General features: G+C 44.7%; 1 protein-coding gene across 1 annotated transcript in view; it reads left to right on the forward strand.

The window, feature by feature from the left end:
• Positions 1 to 1,562: 1,562 nt before the first annotated feature.
• The window catches only part of FOXP2 (forkhead box P2), a 605,003-nt gene continuing 588,482 nt past the window's right edge, over positions 1,563 to 18,083 (forward strand). The window contains exon 1 of the mRNA XM_038752832.1: positions 1,563 to 1,631. The gene's annotated coding sequence lies outside the window, so the exon portion shown is untranslated. The remainder of the gene's footprint in view (positions 1,632 to 18,083) is intronic.

An 18,083-nucleotide genomic window follows, 5' to 3' on the forward strand; every position in this document is an offset into this window, starting at 1 on the left:
CCTTCCTCTCCCATACTGGCAGCAGCAAGAACCATTGCTATGAAGCAGTCGGGTGGTGCAATAACATTATCACATTGCTCCATGCCCAGCATGATGTAATGATGTCAGATGTCATGCAGGTACCCCGTCAAAGCAAGTAATCCAGTGCATCATGGTGAGGGGGCTTAATTCAGCCCTGCCACCATCAAATAGGCATTGTGCAGGGCGAGCCGTTTAAAATCATTAGGTGCACCATGAAGCGACATTAATATGTGCAGGACCGATTATGTGCACAACATCAGCTCAGGAGTTTCATTTGTTAGTTTCTTCTGTACTAAAAGATCGCTGACTCCTGCCCTAGATAGGGATGACTGAGCCTGAAGAGGAGAGGCTTGAGGTAGGGCAGGGAAAGAAAGGAAGGAAGGGGTACAGTTCATTCCAAGTTTAGGGAAAATCCCCATGCTTTAGAAGAGGCTTTATTTGTTTTGGTTTGAGCAGAAAATAAAACCCCCACAAAATACAATTAATGACACTGTCTCTAATATCTGGAGATTTCCAGAAAGTGGAAAATGAAGGACCTTGCCCGTTTGAACAGCTGGAGGGAGGAGAGGCAGGAGGATGGGCATCTGTTTGGAGGCAGTAATCATGACATAATAATAATAATAATAGTAATAATAATTGTGGTGTTTGTTAAAAGTGCTTGCCATATGTGCCAAGCACTGTTCTAGTTCTAAATACTACCTAAGCAGGAAGGAAACAGTCCCTGTCCCACTTGGGGCTCACATTCCAAGATGGAGGGAGAACAGATATTGAATACCTATCTTGCAGATGAGGAAACTGAGGCATAGAGACTCGCCCATGGCCATGCAGCAGGCAAGCGGAAGAGCCCAAAATAGAACCGAGTACCTCTGGCTCTCAGGCCCATGCTCTTTCCACTGGGAGGTAGGCTAGAGTGGTGGTTGTGGACTGGAGAGAAAGCTGTGGTAAAAGGGAGGCGACCCTTGAGATAAAGGCAGGTAGGTAAGATCAGAAAAGTTTATTTTTAAAGCCAGAATTAGTCCAGTTCCAAGTTCATACATTCACTGATTCAGGAATCAATTTCTGTGACAGTATCTTAATCCCCAGGAAAGCCAAACCTGTTCTATTGTCCATGATTTTGCAAACCCCTTGGTCTCTGTTTGGCTAGGTTGCTCTTTTGGCTCCAGGGTAAAAGGCCTTCCTGCCACCCTCTTAACATCTCTTTCCCCCTCTGTTTATTTGTTTTATGGTATTTGTTAAGCCCCGACTCTGGGTCAAGCACTATTCTAAGTGCTGGGATGATGCAATTTAATATAGCCAGATAGAGTCTCTGTCCCACATGGGGCTCACAGTCTAAGTAAGAGCATGTCCGTCCCTGACATAATAATGATAATAATAATAATTATTATTATGTTTTTTGTTAAGCACTTACTGCATGCCAAACACTGTTCTAAGCGCTGGGGTAGATACAGGGTAATCAGGTTGCTCCACAGGGGCTCACGGTTTTAATCCCCATTTTACAGATGAGGTAACTGAGGGACAGAGAAGCTAAGTGGTTTGCCCAAGGTCACACAGAAGACAAGGGACGAAGCCGGCTTCCACACTCAACTCCTTACGACTTCTTCACTTAAAAAGTAAGGGACTGTAAGCTAATTTGTTTGTTTGTATTTTTATGGTATTTGTTAAGTGCTTACTATGTGCCAGGCACTGTACTAAACATCGGGGCAGATACAAGCTAAACAGGTTGGGCACAGTCCCTGTCCCACATGCAACTCACAGCCTTAATCCCCATTTTACAGAGGAGGTAACTGAGGCAAAGAGTAGTTTAGAACCCAGGTCCTTCCGACTCTCAGGCCCATGCTCTATCCACTAGGCCAGGTATGGAACGGGTCTAACAACTCTGTTCTACTGTACTCTCCCCAAGGCTTAATACAGTGCTGTGCACACAGTATGGCACAGTAACTACCACTGATTGATTGTTTAGGGCCTTTCAGTCTGAAGAGGTGTGGGCTGAGAGAGGACAGAATTCAAGATTACTAAATCAGGAAGAATGTGGACAGGGCAAACTTGGAATTGTTCTCCAAACTCACGACATCAAATTGAGGGGGCATCCATTGAAGTTTGAGGTTAGCAGGTTTAAAACAGCCAAAAGGGAATACTTCTTTTCCCATAGGGGATGGGGGGTGAGAGAGGGAGAGAGAGAGGTGGTGTGGTGGGAGGATGGAGCACTTGGAAGTCACTCCCACAGGAAACTGTTTGGCTAGCTCAGAGGGATTTGGATAAATTCAATGGGAGCAGCCATAAAGGGAGAAAGTTAAAGGTATGAGATGGTTCATTTGTATTGTGTTTTAAAATCTACCCTAGACTCTAAGCTCTCTAGCCTGTAAGCTCATGATGGGCAGGGAACAGGTCTATCAATTCTGTTTTGTACTCTCCTTAGTGCTTAGTACAGTGGTCTGCACAGAGTAAGTGCTTAATAAATACCATTGATTGATTGATGTTCCCTCACAGCATCTCACGAGCACCACCATTTTACCCCTCACAGTTATCAAATGATGAAGGCAACTCTTATTTCCATTTCTCTCTGTTCACCTACCCTTCCCACTCTTCCCCTGCGGTTGCCATGAATTCTTCTGTTTACACAGTAGGCCCATTGGCAGAGACAGAGCCAAATTCCACCCTTGAACTGATCAGTGTTTGTTTTTGATTATTTACAGTTTACATGAACAGTGTTGCCATTCATTTGTGACGGTAGCAATCTATGTCCCAGTGATCCGACAGACAATAAGTGGGGTCCTTTTCAGTGAGCCACCCATTTCTCTGCAGGAGATACATCCAGCTTCCCCATAGTGTGGAGATTGCGTTCCTGCACAACCTCCCATTAAAGGAAACTCACTCAGTCGTAGTCACCTGTTCTCATGCCATATATAATCACAATTCTCTTTCTTCCTATCCTGGGGCGTTCCATACCCCAAACGGGCTCCCGCTGTTGGAAGAATGATTCCTAACAGCATTCTAGCCAGAGCGCCTAGTGAAAAGTCATGTTACAGCCGAGCAGAGCTCTACTCAGAAAACTCGAGGCCCTTTAGTGAACTGTCAGAGATGTCCAATAAAAACTGGACAAAATATTGCCAATGATAAGCAACCTACCTATGACTCAGAAGCTTTCACGTCTATCAGTGGCACCAAATACCTCCTCGGTGGCACCTATGTGACTGTCCATCTCTATCTCTCTGTCTCTCTCTCCCTTTGTCTATCTTTCTAGCTCTATCCTCTGTATCACTTCTCTATCATTCATGTTGTAGGGTCTTTGTGCCGCTGCAGTCTTCCAGCTTTGGCAGGCAGCAGAAGATATCAGAGATGTGTTTTCCCGAGCCTGGGAGGACATGGTAGTGTCTTTGGCGTCTTCTGGCAGCTGACACCTTTGATTCCCGCTGTCAGCACCTTGGGTGCTTGCTCCAACCCTGTTCCAGAGGCAGAATGGTGAGGAAAGGGCTGAAAGCTTGAATCTGTGCACAGCCAGGATTTTTTGACCCAGGAGTCACCCCCTTCCAGGTTGAAAAACATTCTGGGTTTGTAAGAGATTCATCTTGAGCAAGCTGTGCCCTGCAGTGCTGGCAGGAATTTCCAGCCCTGGCGTTCCCCCGACCCAGTCCCCCCCACCCCCAACCCTTCACCCAAAAGACTTCTGCCCTCCTCACCTTTCATTTACTCTGCCTCTTGGTTCTGACCCTGGCTGATGGGAATTTCTACTTTGGTGATGGTGGTGGTTGGTTCAAGGAAGGAGCTGTGAATGGAAAATGAGAAACAGAAAGGGGAAACTTCCAGGGCATAAGGAGCTTGGGCCGCATTATCCAAGACTAGAATGTTTTTGTTTTTTTCTCTCAAACACACATTAATTCCTAGTTGGTGTAAACATGTCACATAATGCTGTTATTAAAGATAATTTTTCTTTAAAAATATTTAAAGCAAAAATGAAAAAAAAAAAAACCCAGCACTGGACTCTCCCTGGGGAAAAGCACTACCCTTTTTAAATGTCTGCTTTTCCCTTTTGGGGTGCAGATTTCACTGTGCCCAGGCTTCTTTGATGTACATTTTATGCGGTAGTGGAAAGTAAGGGGTCCCTTTGCCATTCCTGGCTTCCCAGGCTCCACAGTTGAGCCGATCGGGTAGCTGAAATGAGAGGAAATTCCTCTCCCAGGAAGAAGGCTGTCCAGGATGGAGTATTCCACAGGCAACTTCCCTTCCCATGAAGCAAGATGGATGTTTTGGCAAATAGCAGCTTCACTTGGTTGTAACCCAAGAGCCCCTGGGTCTACTTCTACCATAAACCCTGGTTGGGTCAGAAAACAAATTCCTCCAAAAATGTTGACTTTGCTAACTGTAGCCAAGCATCTCTTGGCTTTTACTGCCTTAGGAAGCATCAGAAACTTCTGCCAGCATTTCCAGAGGTGGGGAGACACCTCCGGCAGGCAGGGCTGGGGGCCGGAGTAGAGGGAAATGGGGGTATGGAGGTGAGAGGACTTCTAAAGGGTTTGCTTGGCAGAAACATTCTGGTAGGTAGGGGCCCAGTCAAAGTGTTTCTGGAAACTTTTATTCCTGCTTTCTGTGCTGTGTTTGGCAGGGGCTGCCACCCACCTCACCACACTCCGAGTGTGGGGCACACGTTTCTTTTTCCCATTTCAGTGGACCTTTATTCAGCAAGAAGGGAGCTTTTAAGAGACCGGCTGGCCCATGGAGGTTCCAGGGTCACCGAGAGCCCCACCTCCATGCAGGCCTCTGAGGGTGCTACCTCAGAAAGGGGAGGAGGGGAAGATGAAAGTAGCAATGAAGAAAACACTCCAGTAATCTCTGAGGAAAAAGATTTTGCCAGCCACTCCGTGGTGTCTTCAGTGATCGATACCCGTTCATTAATTGTGTGTGTGTGTGTGTGTGTGTGTGTGTGTGTGTGTGTTTTCTCAAAAACTTCCTGAGGCTGACAGAGGCCAGCCACAGGTCAGGCTGTACAGGGGCCCGATGGCAGCCTACTTGCCGATGAGGCTCTCCTGTCTCAGTCGAGGGAGAAGGGAGGAATGGAAGCAAAGCCTCAGGAACAGGTCGTAGAAAGGAGTTCCTTGCCCAGAATCCCCAGGCACTCTTGCCCATCCCCATCTGGTCTGCTGTTCAGAACAACTTGGGATGGTCTCCCTGTCCCTTCCAAATTCAGAAAGATGCTCTTCCACATTGACAGGCAGGCCTGCCTCAGAGCCCATATTTATGACTTTTCGATGCCCAGGAGAAATTAGCTCATTCAGAGTCTTTCCTCTTCCCTCTTTCTTGGAAATCTGCCATTGATTCCCTGTATTTGCCCAGCTAGGATTTCCCCTCTCTCATTATTTTTTCTTTTTTTTTCTTATGTGGTATATGTTAAGCGCATACTATGTGCCAGGTGCTCTACTGAGCGCTGGGGTAGATACAGGTTTACTAGGTTGTACTCAGGCCCTGTCCCACATGGGGTTCACAGCCGTAATCCCCATTTTGCAGATGAGATGACTGAGGCAAAGAGAAATGAAGTGACTTGATCAAGGTTACAGAACAGACAAGTGGCGGAGCCGGGGTTAGGACGCAGGTCTTTCTGAATCCCAGGCCCTTGCTCTTTCCACTAGGCCACGCTGATTCCACCCCACCCCACAGGCTTTTCCTGATTCTCATCCTCACCTTTAATTTTCCCTGAGTTCCTTCCTGACGGCAGAGACGTTGTGTCTTGCATGAAACATTAGTCTCCTTATTGTTTGATGATTTTTAAAAGAGTCATAAATAGCTTCTAAATGTGCATTATATTAAAAGCTCTTGGTCACTGAGCATCATATTAAAATTGTGCTTAGAAGACACTTCTTTTTAAAAAGCTGCTTTGTGGGGCTTCTTAATTATAATTTTGGTGAAACCTAGTTCTTTTACTGGTACTTGGTCATTTTATTAGAGAATGATGACTGGACAGAGAGACCTTTTGAAGACAAAGAGGTATGTTTAAAATGAAGCATTTCTGGAAAAAAAACTCAAACTAATCTCTTAGAGTTAAGACAACAAGACTTGAAATATTTATGATTCGGGCCAGGGTTGTGTGAGAAAACACAGACAAGGCTGTGGTTTCATTACAGTACTTACAGTTTTCTTGTGACCTCAAAATGAAGAGTGCAAGAGACCTAATGCAGTCAGGTATGCAGAGCTGTGGAGATATGCATAACTGATGAACTCTTCTGTTCTTCCCCAGAATTAAGATGTTCTCGTAATTCTGTGTGAAAACATATTTAAACTTGTTGAGAGAACATTGCTAGAGAGATCAAATGAATTAGCATGTGTCCAGTTAATGTGACATAAGTGAAATTAAAGTATGACATAGATGATCTTGGACCCAGCCTGGAATATTTTATAGGCATTTTTCAGTTGAAAAACAGATAAATGGCACAAATAATGAAGCGGGAAAGAGGTGTAGTTTCCCCTGAAATCATGAATTGCTTTCACCAAGAGCATTTGAATCCATTTTGTGTCAGTTTTCAGCAAATTTAAACTCAGAGCCAATAAAGATGGAAGTAAAATATATTCTCATTCACATTTACTGCCAAAGTATACTGCTGGTCGCATCTGGTCACTAGATCACAAGATGGCTGGCTCCAGTTTAAAGGGGGTCTAAGGAAAGTGTTACAAACCAGGTTAAATACTCATGTTAGTGGAAGGAATAAAGTTTTATTACTTGAAAATTAATTTAGAAAAACATATTTTAGGACTATTTTGTAGGACAAGTAGTCTATAAAATTTAGAGAGGCAACATAAATGGATTAGATCTTGACTTAGTTCCTACAAAGCTTTAGCTGGGGTAGTTCAGGAAGGATCCCAAAAAATAATCTGAACAAACAAAGCATATTTGTCGTGAGGATTTAAGGGAAATTAAGTTATTATGATTGGGGGTGAGCCCCCATCACCATAAGCTTTCCAGTTAGATATATGGTAGCTAAGTCTAGTCTCTGATGATAAAAAGTACCATAAGCTTTCTCAAACTGTCAAAACATCAGGGAATGAAACAGGAATTTTCTTCTTCAGAGAAACCGTAAATGGGAATAGTGCCAAAGTGCCAGTGATCTGTAGATATAGAATAACTTGACTATGATGGAAAGGTACAATTCATTCAGCCTTGCAGATGGATTCCCTAAATATTCTGTTCCACAATCATTTTCACTGGTCAGAGACCATGAGTTTACGTCTGCATCCTGAGATTGTTCATCAAGGAAAATGCCATTCAAAACCAAACAAAGAGGGGAGAGAATCAGGGCCAGACCCCGCTAAACTTTCTGATTTCTTTTAGACCCAGGGTTGTAGGTGGGGGCTAATTGGCATGTCTGACAAAGCATTCCCTTTTAAACTTTTCTTTGTTTTAGGTTTTTCCTTCTCTTTACTCATTGAGTTCAGTCCTCCCACCCCTGCAGAGTTCAGTATAGGATTGGAAGGGTATCAAAGAGGTGACCACCAGAAAGGCTTGTGAATAGCTTTTAACCGGGGCAAGGCAATTATTCTCAACCTTTCCCCTTTCCTAAATCCAACCCACCCCCTCCTCCCGACTCACATGCACATTCAAACCCTCCAGACTACAACATGCCCCAGGTTCAGAGTCCTTCTGAAATCCCATCTCCTCCAGCAAGGATTCCCTGATTGAATTCCTCCGCCCCAGTTATATCAACCCAACATCCACCTCACCATTTATGTACATTCAGTCCTTCAATGGGGCAGGGGTTACGTCCTTGCAAATCTCACGTTCAGGGAACTGGTGCTGTAGCTCTCACCCACTGTGCACAAGTCATTTCCTCTGAACACCACGTGGCCTAGTGGAAAGAGCACGGCCCTGGGAGTCAAAGGATGTGGGTTCTAATCCCGGCTCTGCCACTTGTCTGCTGTGACCTTGGGCAAGTCACGCAACTTCTCTAGGCCTCAGTTACCTCATCTGTAAAATGGGGATTAAGACTGTGAGCCCCACGTGGGACACGGACTGTGGCTGACCCTACTACCTTCTTTCTACCCCAGCACTTAGATCAGTGCTTGGCACATAGTAAGTGCTTAACAAATACCACAATCATTATTATCATCATCATTATTATTACCATAGCATGCTGTAATCAGACATGACTGTTTTGTTGTACAGTTCCCTGGGAAAGGCTGGCCAAAGTGCATAATGAAAATATGCATTACTGACGGTACACACGGCTATCCTTAGTGCTTAGCACTTATGTGTTAACAAGCCTGGCCTAGTGAAAAGGGCATGGGATTGATTCTCAGCTGTTCCACTGGCCTTCTGAGGAGTGGCCTTGGGCAAGTCTCTTAGCCTCTTTGGACCTCAGCATTCTCCTCTGTGAAATAGGGATCCGATAGACTGTAGATAGGGACTGTGTCCAACCTCATAACCTTGTATCTCTCCCAGCGTGGAACCCTTGTTAAATGAATGCATAAGTATTCTGCATATACCAGTATCTAACAACACTAAATCAGTAGTATTTATTGAGCACTTACTATGTGCAGAGTACTGTATGAAATAGGAGAGTACTCGTTCACTTATTCATTCTCCTATCTATCTTGCCGTACTCTGACTGTTAATTTAATTAAATTAGGGTATTTACTAAATATATCACCAAGCAGTGGGATAACTACAAGATTATAGTTTGGCACAGTGGAAATTATCTTTGCTGTGTGTCACATTTTTATGTTTGCCTCCCCTGTTAGAGTGTCAGATCCTTATGGATAGGGGATGCATTGCTTCTTCATTCTGTTCTAGTACAGTGCACCATACCAATTGGTTACTCAATAAATTCTATTACTGCTACTACTAGCAATACTCCAAAGGTCTTCATTTGATTTTCATAAATCATACAAAAGCATTTGGAACCATCCGTAAATCTGATCTCTGGAAATTGCTGAACAGATTTAGCTGCTCTGAAATGTTCCTCAAGGTTCTGAGACCCCTCCATGATGGCGTGGCTGGCTGGGTCAGAGCTGAAAGTGACTTGTCTGATCCATTCCTCATTACCAGTGGAGTAGAGCAGGGCACAAAGTGAGCATGGTCTGTTCAGTGTATTTTCAGCAACCATGTTGGAAGACCCAACAAAGACACCTGGATACAGGTATTAGAATTCGTGTCTGCTCCTATGGGAACCTCTTGCAAGTCAACCAACTTCAAGCGTCATTCAAAGTTCTAGAGATGACCATTTAAGAATCGGTGAAAACAGGAGATAATAGGCCCACCACCAGCAAGACATGATTGTAATGATTATAAACCACTTCACCAAATCAGCCACGCATTATGGGGTAAAGAAAACTGAGTTGGTGTGTCTGCCTCTACCAGGGAAGCCAAACACACAACTAAAAATTCATGTTGACAACCAAGAACTAAATGCTGTGACAGAATTTTACTACTTGGGTGGCACCACATAACAATAGACAGGCAGTAGAAAACGATTCCAGAAGACTGGCACGTTCTTTGGGAGACCGACAAACAGTGTGGCAATAGCATGATATTGGACTTCAGGTCAAAATAAAGGTCTAAAGAGCTGTGGGGCTGTCCAGCCTTCTCTATGGCTGTGAGATGACCCCACACAAACGTCTGGGCTGCTCTTTGAGTGGTTCCATCAGCATCATTTGTGAGCAACACCCAGCATAAAATGGCAAGGCAGGATCACAAACCATGCAGTTCTGGAACAAACTCAGTCTCCTCTGTTCACCTCCACACAGCTGGATGGGTGGGGCAAGTGGGGAGAATGAACCACAGCAGCCTACTCAAAGCAGCTGCTGAAGGATGAGCTGGAATTGGGAAACCAAAACCAAGGGGAATAGTGGAAACACTTTATGGGTATGGTCAAATGAAGCTTCAGACAGTGCTGCTTTCCAGCTGAAAATTGGGAGTCAATTTCTGATGATAGAGCAGTATAGTATGCCACAATCAAGAAAGGAGTGGGCCTTTTTTGACCAGAATATCTGTAAGAATTTTGAAAAGAGACAAATGTGAAAACAGAGCCAGATGCTGCCAACATTAAACATGACCTCATTGCAAGAGACAGTCGTTTTGTGTGTGTAGGGTGGAAAGGACTTTGGGTTCCACATTGGCCCTTTCAGGCACATATGCACTCTGCTGAATTTTGCGGAGTGTTGACTGACTAGCACTATGGATTAATCTCCATGACTGCTTCAGCAAGAGCAAAGGGCATGAAGAAACACTGGACAAAGGAAAACACAATGCAGGCAGTGTTTTGATTCATATTTATGACTTCAAGTATGATTTAAACATCACACTTCTCTCTCTCTCTCTACACACACACATACATGTGCCTATTTTATACGTACTCCAGATTATCAGATGGTACCTACTTTTTGTCCCACGCGGGTCTTACATTCCATCCCCTTTCTATATCTGAGGAAACAGGGTACAGAGATTAAGTGGGTCCAACAGCAACAGTGGCAGAACTGGGACTAGATCTTGGGTTTTTGGATTCCTAGTTTCATGCTCTTTCTACTAGACTACATTGTAGTAGTAATTTTATTATCAGTATTATCACTAATATAAATTAATAAATTATTCATTTATATCTGTGTCCAATTCCCCTCCCTCTAGACTATAAGAGGATAAGACAGAATCAATCAATCGTATTTATTGAGCGCTTACTATGTGCAGAGCACTGTACTAAGCGCTTGGAAAGTACAAATTGGCAACACATAGAGACAGTCCCTACCCAACAGTGGGCTCACAGTCTGAAAGGGGGAGACAGAGAACAAAACCAAACATACCAACAAAATAAAATAAATAGAATAGAAATGTACAAGTAAAATAAATAAATAAATAGAGTAATAAATATGTACAACCATATATACATATATACAGGTGCTGTGGGGAAGGGAAGGAGGTAAGATGGGGGGATGGAGAGGGGGATGAGGGGGAGAGGAAGGAAGGGGCTCAGTCTGGGAAGGCCTCCTGGAGGAGGTGAGCTCTCAGCAGGGCCTTGAAGGGAGCTCGGGGGGTCGCGTAACTAGTGCTGCTTTCCAGCACTAGACAGAATGTAAGGTCCATGTGGAAAAGGAGTGAGCTTTTTGGACCAAAAGATTTGTAAGAATCTAAAAATAAGGAGGCAAAAGTGAAAAAGTACTAGAGCTAGGGCCCATCATGACTGGAGTCCATCAGACTGTAAGTTCCTTGTGGACAGTGAATGTGTCTATTGCTGTATTGTTCTCTCTCAAGTGCTTAGTACAGTGCTCCGCACACAGTAAGCACTAAATAAATACGATTGAATGCAATATGATTGAATGGAAAGGACGGCTTCTTCCCACTGCTTTGTGAGTCCTGCGGCCAAGAGGGTCCCTGGTGAGGTCCACAGAACCTTGGGGTGGCAAAGGAGTGACTGAAAGGTGTAAGCCCCTCTGTTATTCCTTGAGAAAAGGATTGACTACCTACTCTATGGGATTACCCCCCACCCAGCCCACACACATGCTTAATAGAGGGCTCTGCACACACAGTAAGTTCTCATTAAGTACCATTAATTGATTGACTAACCCACTGGAAGCATTCTCTTTCCACATTGTGTAGTAGAGAGTTTTGCACACAGTAAGTGCTCAATAAATACTATCGATAGATTGTTAACCCAATGGAAACAGAGTCTCTTTCCACATGCTTAGTAGACAGCTCTACACACACAGTAAGCACTCAGTAAATACTATCGACTGATTGATTAACCCACTGGAAGCAGAGTCTCTTTCTCCCTGTTCATCCCTCCTTTCCAGTTATCTGCTGTCTGCAGATTTAACCCCGCGGCCTTTGAGGAATCGGCTCCTTTGTGAAGCTACACAGCCTCCCTCTCAACACTTACTAAGAGTAAGCTGCCTGCTGCTCCTGTCTACCAACTCTGTTGTCTTGTACTCTCCCAAGTGCTTACTGTAGTGCTCTGCACACAGTGAGCACTCAATAAATATCATTGATTGAAAGATGGGTTGACTAGTGAGGCAAACCTAGATATGAGTAGCTGTAGATCAGTGCAGGGGGCGGTTGAGGCAGCACGAGAGGGTTGCCCCAGTTTCACTTGCTGACTTTTCTCCTCTCTCCTCTTACCCTTCTTCCCTGACATGCCAGGAAGTTGAATGCCTGGAATTCATTCAATCATATTTATTAAGCGAATCTCTCAGCACTGAGAACCTGGGCATAGCTTCAGCCTTCCTGGGCTGCCAGGGTCAGTGTGGAGAAGGGCTTTGATTCAAGTGTTCTATACTGGGTTACCTTTTCGGAAATTTGTTCCAAATTTCCTCCAACCATACCTTATCGTAGTAGCTATAGGACACTGAAAATTACAGAAGTTTATCCTATTATTTTAATATTGCTTCAGTACTTGGGCCTGTTATTTTGATTCACAGGTACACCTCAACCTTTCCAGTCCAGAAGAGTCCCGTGGCGTCGTTATAGGCGTATGGATAGAGGTAGCAGCGCTCAAGATGAGGTCAAATGCTTGGAAGTAGCATGGCCTAGTGGATAGAACATGGTCCTGGGAGTCAGAAGGACCAGGGTTCTAATCCAGGCTCTGCCACTTGTCTGCTATGTGACCTTGGGCAAATCGCTTACCTTCTCTGTGCCTCAGATCCCTCATCTTTAAAATGGGGATTAAGACAGGAGAGGAATCTGCCGGAGGGATTTTACCCCAATTTGATAATGACCCCTTAAGAGGGTGTGACGCCTGTGGTTGTGAATTGATATTGTGTCTTTATACTTATGGACGGGTGTTGACATTGGCCCCAGATGAGGGTTTCTGCTGTTTACTGTTGCTCAGATCTGCCCTCACCTCTGCAGCTGAAGCGCGTAGCCCCATTTAATTTCTATTTCATCAGTTATGTCCTTTCATTACGCAGCTAGCCCTTTCTGCTTGGGTTGTCTGTCTCCCCCTTCTAGACTGTGAGCCTGTTGTTAGGTAGGGACCGCCTCTATATGTTGTCAACTTGTACTTCCCAAGCGCTTGGTACAGTGCTCTGCACACAGTAAGCGCTCAATAAATACGATTGAATGAATGAATGAATGACCGTGTGCCCTATGTGGGACCGGGACTGTGTCCCACCCAATTACCTTGTATCTGCCCTAGCACTTAGAACAATGCCTGGCACATAGTAAGCGCTTAACAAATACCACAATTATTGTAATTAATGGCACTGGAAGGAGGCCATGGGAGTGCCCCATGGATACCCTTAGCCTCCTGCCGGAGGCTTCTGAGATAATAAAACTCCTGCTGCTAGTCTGTCTCAAACATAAAGTTCTTAAAACCATGAAACCTACAGAGACTACATCCACGAGGGTAGGGACTGTGTTTTTGGCTTTCTCCCAAGGGCTTACCTCAATGTTCCACACAGTACATAATAAATACTGATTTCCATAGCATTCTGAAGTGCTAATGCTCTCCAGACGTAGGAAGCATCCCCTTGTCCTCTAGCTGATTTCAGCCATGGTAGACTTGTCTCTCTCATACAACCCACACATTCAGTGTCATGAAATTGAATTGGTTCTATGTTAATAATAATAATAATAATAATAATAATAATAATAATAATAATAATAATCATGGTGTTTGTTAAGCGCTATGTGCCAAGCACTGGTCTAAGCACCGGGGTAGTTACAAAGTAATCAGGTACTCCCATGTGGGGCTCACAGTCTTAATCCCCATTTTACAGATGAGGTAACTGAGGCACAGAGAATAATAATAATGATGGTATTTGTTAAGCGCTTACTATGTGCAAAGCACTGTTCTAAGCGCTGGGGTAGATACAAGGTTATCAGGTTGTCCCACATGGGGTTCACAGTCTTATTCCCCGTTTTACAGATGAGGTAACTGAGGCACAGAGAAGTTAAGTGACTTGCCCAAAGCCACACAGCAGACAAGTGGTGGAGTCATGATTAGAACCCACGTCCTCTGACTCCCAAGCCTGTGCTCTTTCCACTAGCCACACTGCTTCACAACATCACTAAAATCTCCCCTCTCCTCTCCATCCAAAATGTTACCACCTTGATTGAAAGTTACCCTATCCCACCTTGATTACTGTATCAGCCTCCTTGCTGACCTCCCTGCCTCCTGTCTCTCCCCACTCCAGTCCATACTTCACTCTGCTACCCAAATCATTTTTCTCCAGAAACATTTATGTCTTCCCACTCCTCAAGTTCCTCTAGTAGTCCTCATCCACCTCCGTGTCAAACAGAAACTCCTTACCATTGGCTTTAAAGCCCTCAATAACCTTGCCCCCTTTCATCTTATATCAGTGGGGTTTCCTTCTAGAACTCAACACACTTACTTTGCCCCTCTAATGCCAACCTATTTACTGTATCTCAGTCTCATCTGTGTCGCTACCAACCCTTCTCCCATGTCATTTATCTGGCCTGGAATTCCCTCCTGCTTCATAGCTGATAATCATTCTCCCCACCTTCAGAGCTATATTAAAATCATACCTCCTACAAAAGGCCTTTCCCGACTAATCCCTCATTTCCCCACTCCCTCTCCCTTCTGCATTTTCCTTGAAATTATATTTGTACCCTTTAAGACTTAATATTCACTCCACCCTAAATCCTACACCGCTTATGTACATATCCATAATTTAATGTCCTCTAAACAGACAGAGGAACAGGGAAAGGAATGTGTCTACCAACTCTGTTATATTGTTCTCTGCACACTGTAAGCGCTCAGTGAGTACATTTGATTGATTGGCTAGTTCATGGAATAGAGTGAATCCAGTGCTTTCTCCAAGTAGTTCCCTGGATCATTTCTGAGTCATGGTCAGTTTTTTCCTGATGGAGTGAGTTGAGTGGGATAACTTCCTAAGCAGTAAAAACTTCTTTCTGTAAATACAAACCAGAGTTTTCTGGTTCCTCAGCTGAACACATGCTAAGTCAGCAAGCCAGCTTTGAAATCAGGAGAAAGATTCTCTTTGCCTAACCGGGGAAATGGGCTTATTCTATGACACTGGGAATTCAAGATTGGATGGAAGAGTTTGTGCCCCTTGATGGTATGTTAACTGGATGGAATTCTCTGCAGGGGTCTCCCTCCACTTTGACTTAAGGGACACCCTGCTGTAGTGTCACATCTGATAAAAAAGAATGATCAGTCAATCAATCAATGGTATTCATTGAGTACTTTGTGCCAAACACTGTATTAGGTGCTTGGGAGAGGCACAGAGCAATCAAGTTAGTAGACATGATGCCTTCCCACAAAGAACTTAAAATCTAGAGAGGGGAGGTAGACAAATACATTACAGCGAAAGTGGATATTAACAAAAGTCCCATGGGACTGCGGGTGGGGTGAATTTCAAGTGTTTAAGGGGTACGGATCTAAGTGCATGGGTGAATAGGGCAAATGAGGGTTTACGTGGGGAAGGCCTTTTGGAGCTGGTGTGATTTTAGAAGGATTTTGAAGGTGGAGAGAGTGGTGGACTGTTGAAGATGAAGGGGGAAGACTTCCAGGACAGAGGGAAGATGAGAACAAAGCGTCGACAGTGGGACAGATGAGATTAAGGTACAGTGAGTAGATGTGCGCTAGAGGAGCATCTGCCCCCTGAGTGTTGGTTAGTGGGTAATGCAAAATAGAGCTTTGTACTGAGGTAGGCATGCCAAAGACATGCCTGGGGATGAGCCACACATGCCAACATGCATCCATCCATGGCCCGCACTTGAAAAAAAATTGCAAATTGCCAGTGCAGTCCCTGTAAGATTATTGTCCATCAGTAATATTTATTGAGAGCTTACTGTGTGTAGAGCTCTGTACTAAGCTCTTGATTGGTAACCTGATTCTTTGTTAAAGGAAATGAGGAGCAGCATGGCAAAATGATTAGAGCCTGGGCTTGGGAGTCAGAAGGTCATGGGTTCTAATACCGGCTCTGCTGTATGACCTTGGACAAGTCACTTCACTCCTCTGGGGCTCAGTTGCCTCATCTGTAAAATGGGGATTGAGACAGTGAGCCCCATGTGGGACAGGGAATGAGCCCAACCCGACTTACTTGTGTCTACCCCAGTGCCTGGAACATAGCAGGCGCTTAACAAACAACACAATTATTATTATTATTATTAATGAGTGAAGTCACTGAATAGAATAGTCTTCATTATTTTTTGGCAGGGACATTGTCGGGTAAATCTTTTGGGCTGAGGACAGTGGTCCAACGTTAGGTGAGGGAGAGAAGACAAGAAAATTATCATGACTATAAGCTCACTGTGGTCAGGGAACGTGCCTACCAACTCTATTGTTGTGTATTCTCCCAATCGCTTAGTACAGTGCCCTGCAAACAGTAAGCACTCAATACATATCGTTGATTGAAAGAAAAAAGAAGGGAGCCAGGAACAGAGAGAAGAGAGAGCTTGAGTGGAGTCAGAGTCAGAGAGAGAGGCTCAAGCGATGATGGTATTTATTAATGGCTATTAATAATTTATTAATACACCAAGCACTGGGGATGTTACAGGCTGATCAGATCAGTCACCGTCACTGTCCCACATGGGGCTCATAGTCTAGGAGAGAGGGAGAGTAGATATTTTATCCCCCTTTTGTAGATGAGAAAATTGAGACTCAGAGAAGTCAAGTGCCTTGCTCAAAGTCACAAACCAGGCAAAATGCCGAGCCATGTTTAGAACCCTGAACTCTTGATTCCTTGGCCATGCCTGCCTCCTTAGAGACAGACAACCCTTTCCCCCTCTGGCCCAATTTCACGTACACACATATACACATGTGCACATGCACATACACTCTTTCTCTCTCCCTCTCTCTCTCCCACCCCCACCCCTCACCAAGATGCAGGGGTGAAAGTAAGACATTTCTTGCCTGTATGCTCATGGCATCACATTCATTGGCGCCAAGCAAGTGGCATAACATGATGACATTTTGGGCCTATCCAGATTAAAGCAGGGACAAAAATTACAATGGAAGAGGGGTGCTGGGGGGTGGAGGTTGGGAGGTAAGGAACGATTTCAGGCAACTATCACCTACTTTGTCCTGGAAACAGCGCAGTCTCCTGGGTCGGAGTGGGATTGGGGTTGGGGTTGGGAAGTGGCAGGGAGGATCCAGGCAGACCATGAGGCAGCTGCTGGGGCCTCCGACAGAACCAGAGGAGCAGTATGGTCTGATGGAAAGATCAAAAGACCTAGGTTCTCATCTCAGCTCTGCCGCTTGTCTGCTATGTGACCCTGGGTAGGTCCCATGATTTCTTAGGGCATCAATTTCCTCAACTGCAAAGTAGGGGATTCATTACCTATTCCCCCTCCTATTTAGACTGTGAGCCCCATGTGGTACAGGGACCGTTTTTGACCTGATTGTCTTCTGTCTAATCCAGCATTTAGTATAGAGCTTGACACATAGTAAGGACTTAAAAAATGCAATCTTGATAATAACAATAACAATAATGATGTGAAAATAATAACCAGACATTGGTGGGGAGACATCAAATGGAACAACCATACAGTCCTTAACCCGACACTGCCTTCGGCCACTTCCTATGGTGAGGCTTACTCCTGGCAAGACCCCTATGCCCTCCACCCCCCACGGAGTGGTCCTGCATTCTGCCCACCCTGGCCCGGGGCTGAGCCAGGCTTGCTTGGGGCCTCATGTGCTATCTGTAGCCGTCACCCTGAAGCAGCATGGTCTAGTAAATAGAGCATGGGCTTAGGAATCAGAAGGACCTGGGTTCTAATCCTGACTCTGTCATGTCTGCTGTGTGACTTTGGTCAAGTCACTTCACTTCCTTGTGCGTCAGTGACCTCATATGGAAAAGGGAGATTAAAACTGAGCCGTATGTACAACGGACTGTGTCCAACCCAATTACTTTTGTCTACCCCAGTGCTTAGTACAGTGCTTGGCACAGTGATTATTATTCATTGTTACCCACTCTTGGCACTCCCCATCTAGATCAGCGAGAAGCCTGTAACAACTGTTGCAGCAGACAGAGTCTCTGCGCTTGGAACTCCTCCTGGCCGGAATCCCTGACTGGTCACTATTTTTTGTACCGGAAGGAACACTCTTCTTGTGAGTTCTGCTTTACTTTTTCTCTGACCCATGTGGGTTTTCTTTGGACAGGGGAAA

This window comes from Tachyglossus aculeatus, chromosome 10 (assembly GCF_015852505.1).
Source record: "Tachyglossus aculeatus isolate mTacAcu1 chromosome 10, mTacAcu1.pri, whole genome shotgun sequence".
Taxonomy (NCBI): domain Eukaryota; kingdom Metazoa; phylum Chordata; class Mammalia; order Monotremata; family Tachyglossidae; genus Tachyglossus; species Tachyglossus aculeatus.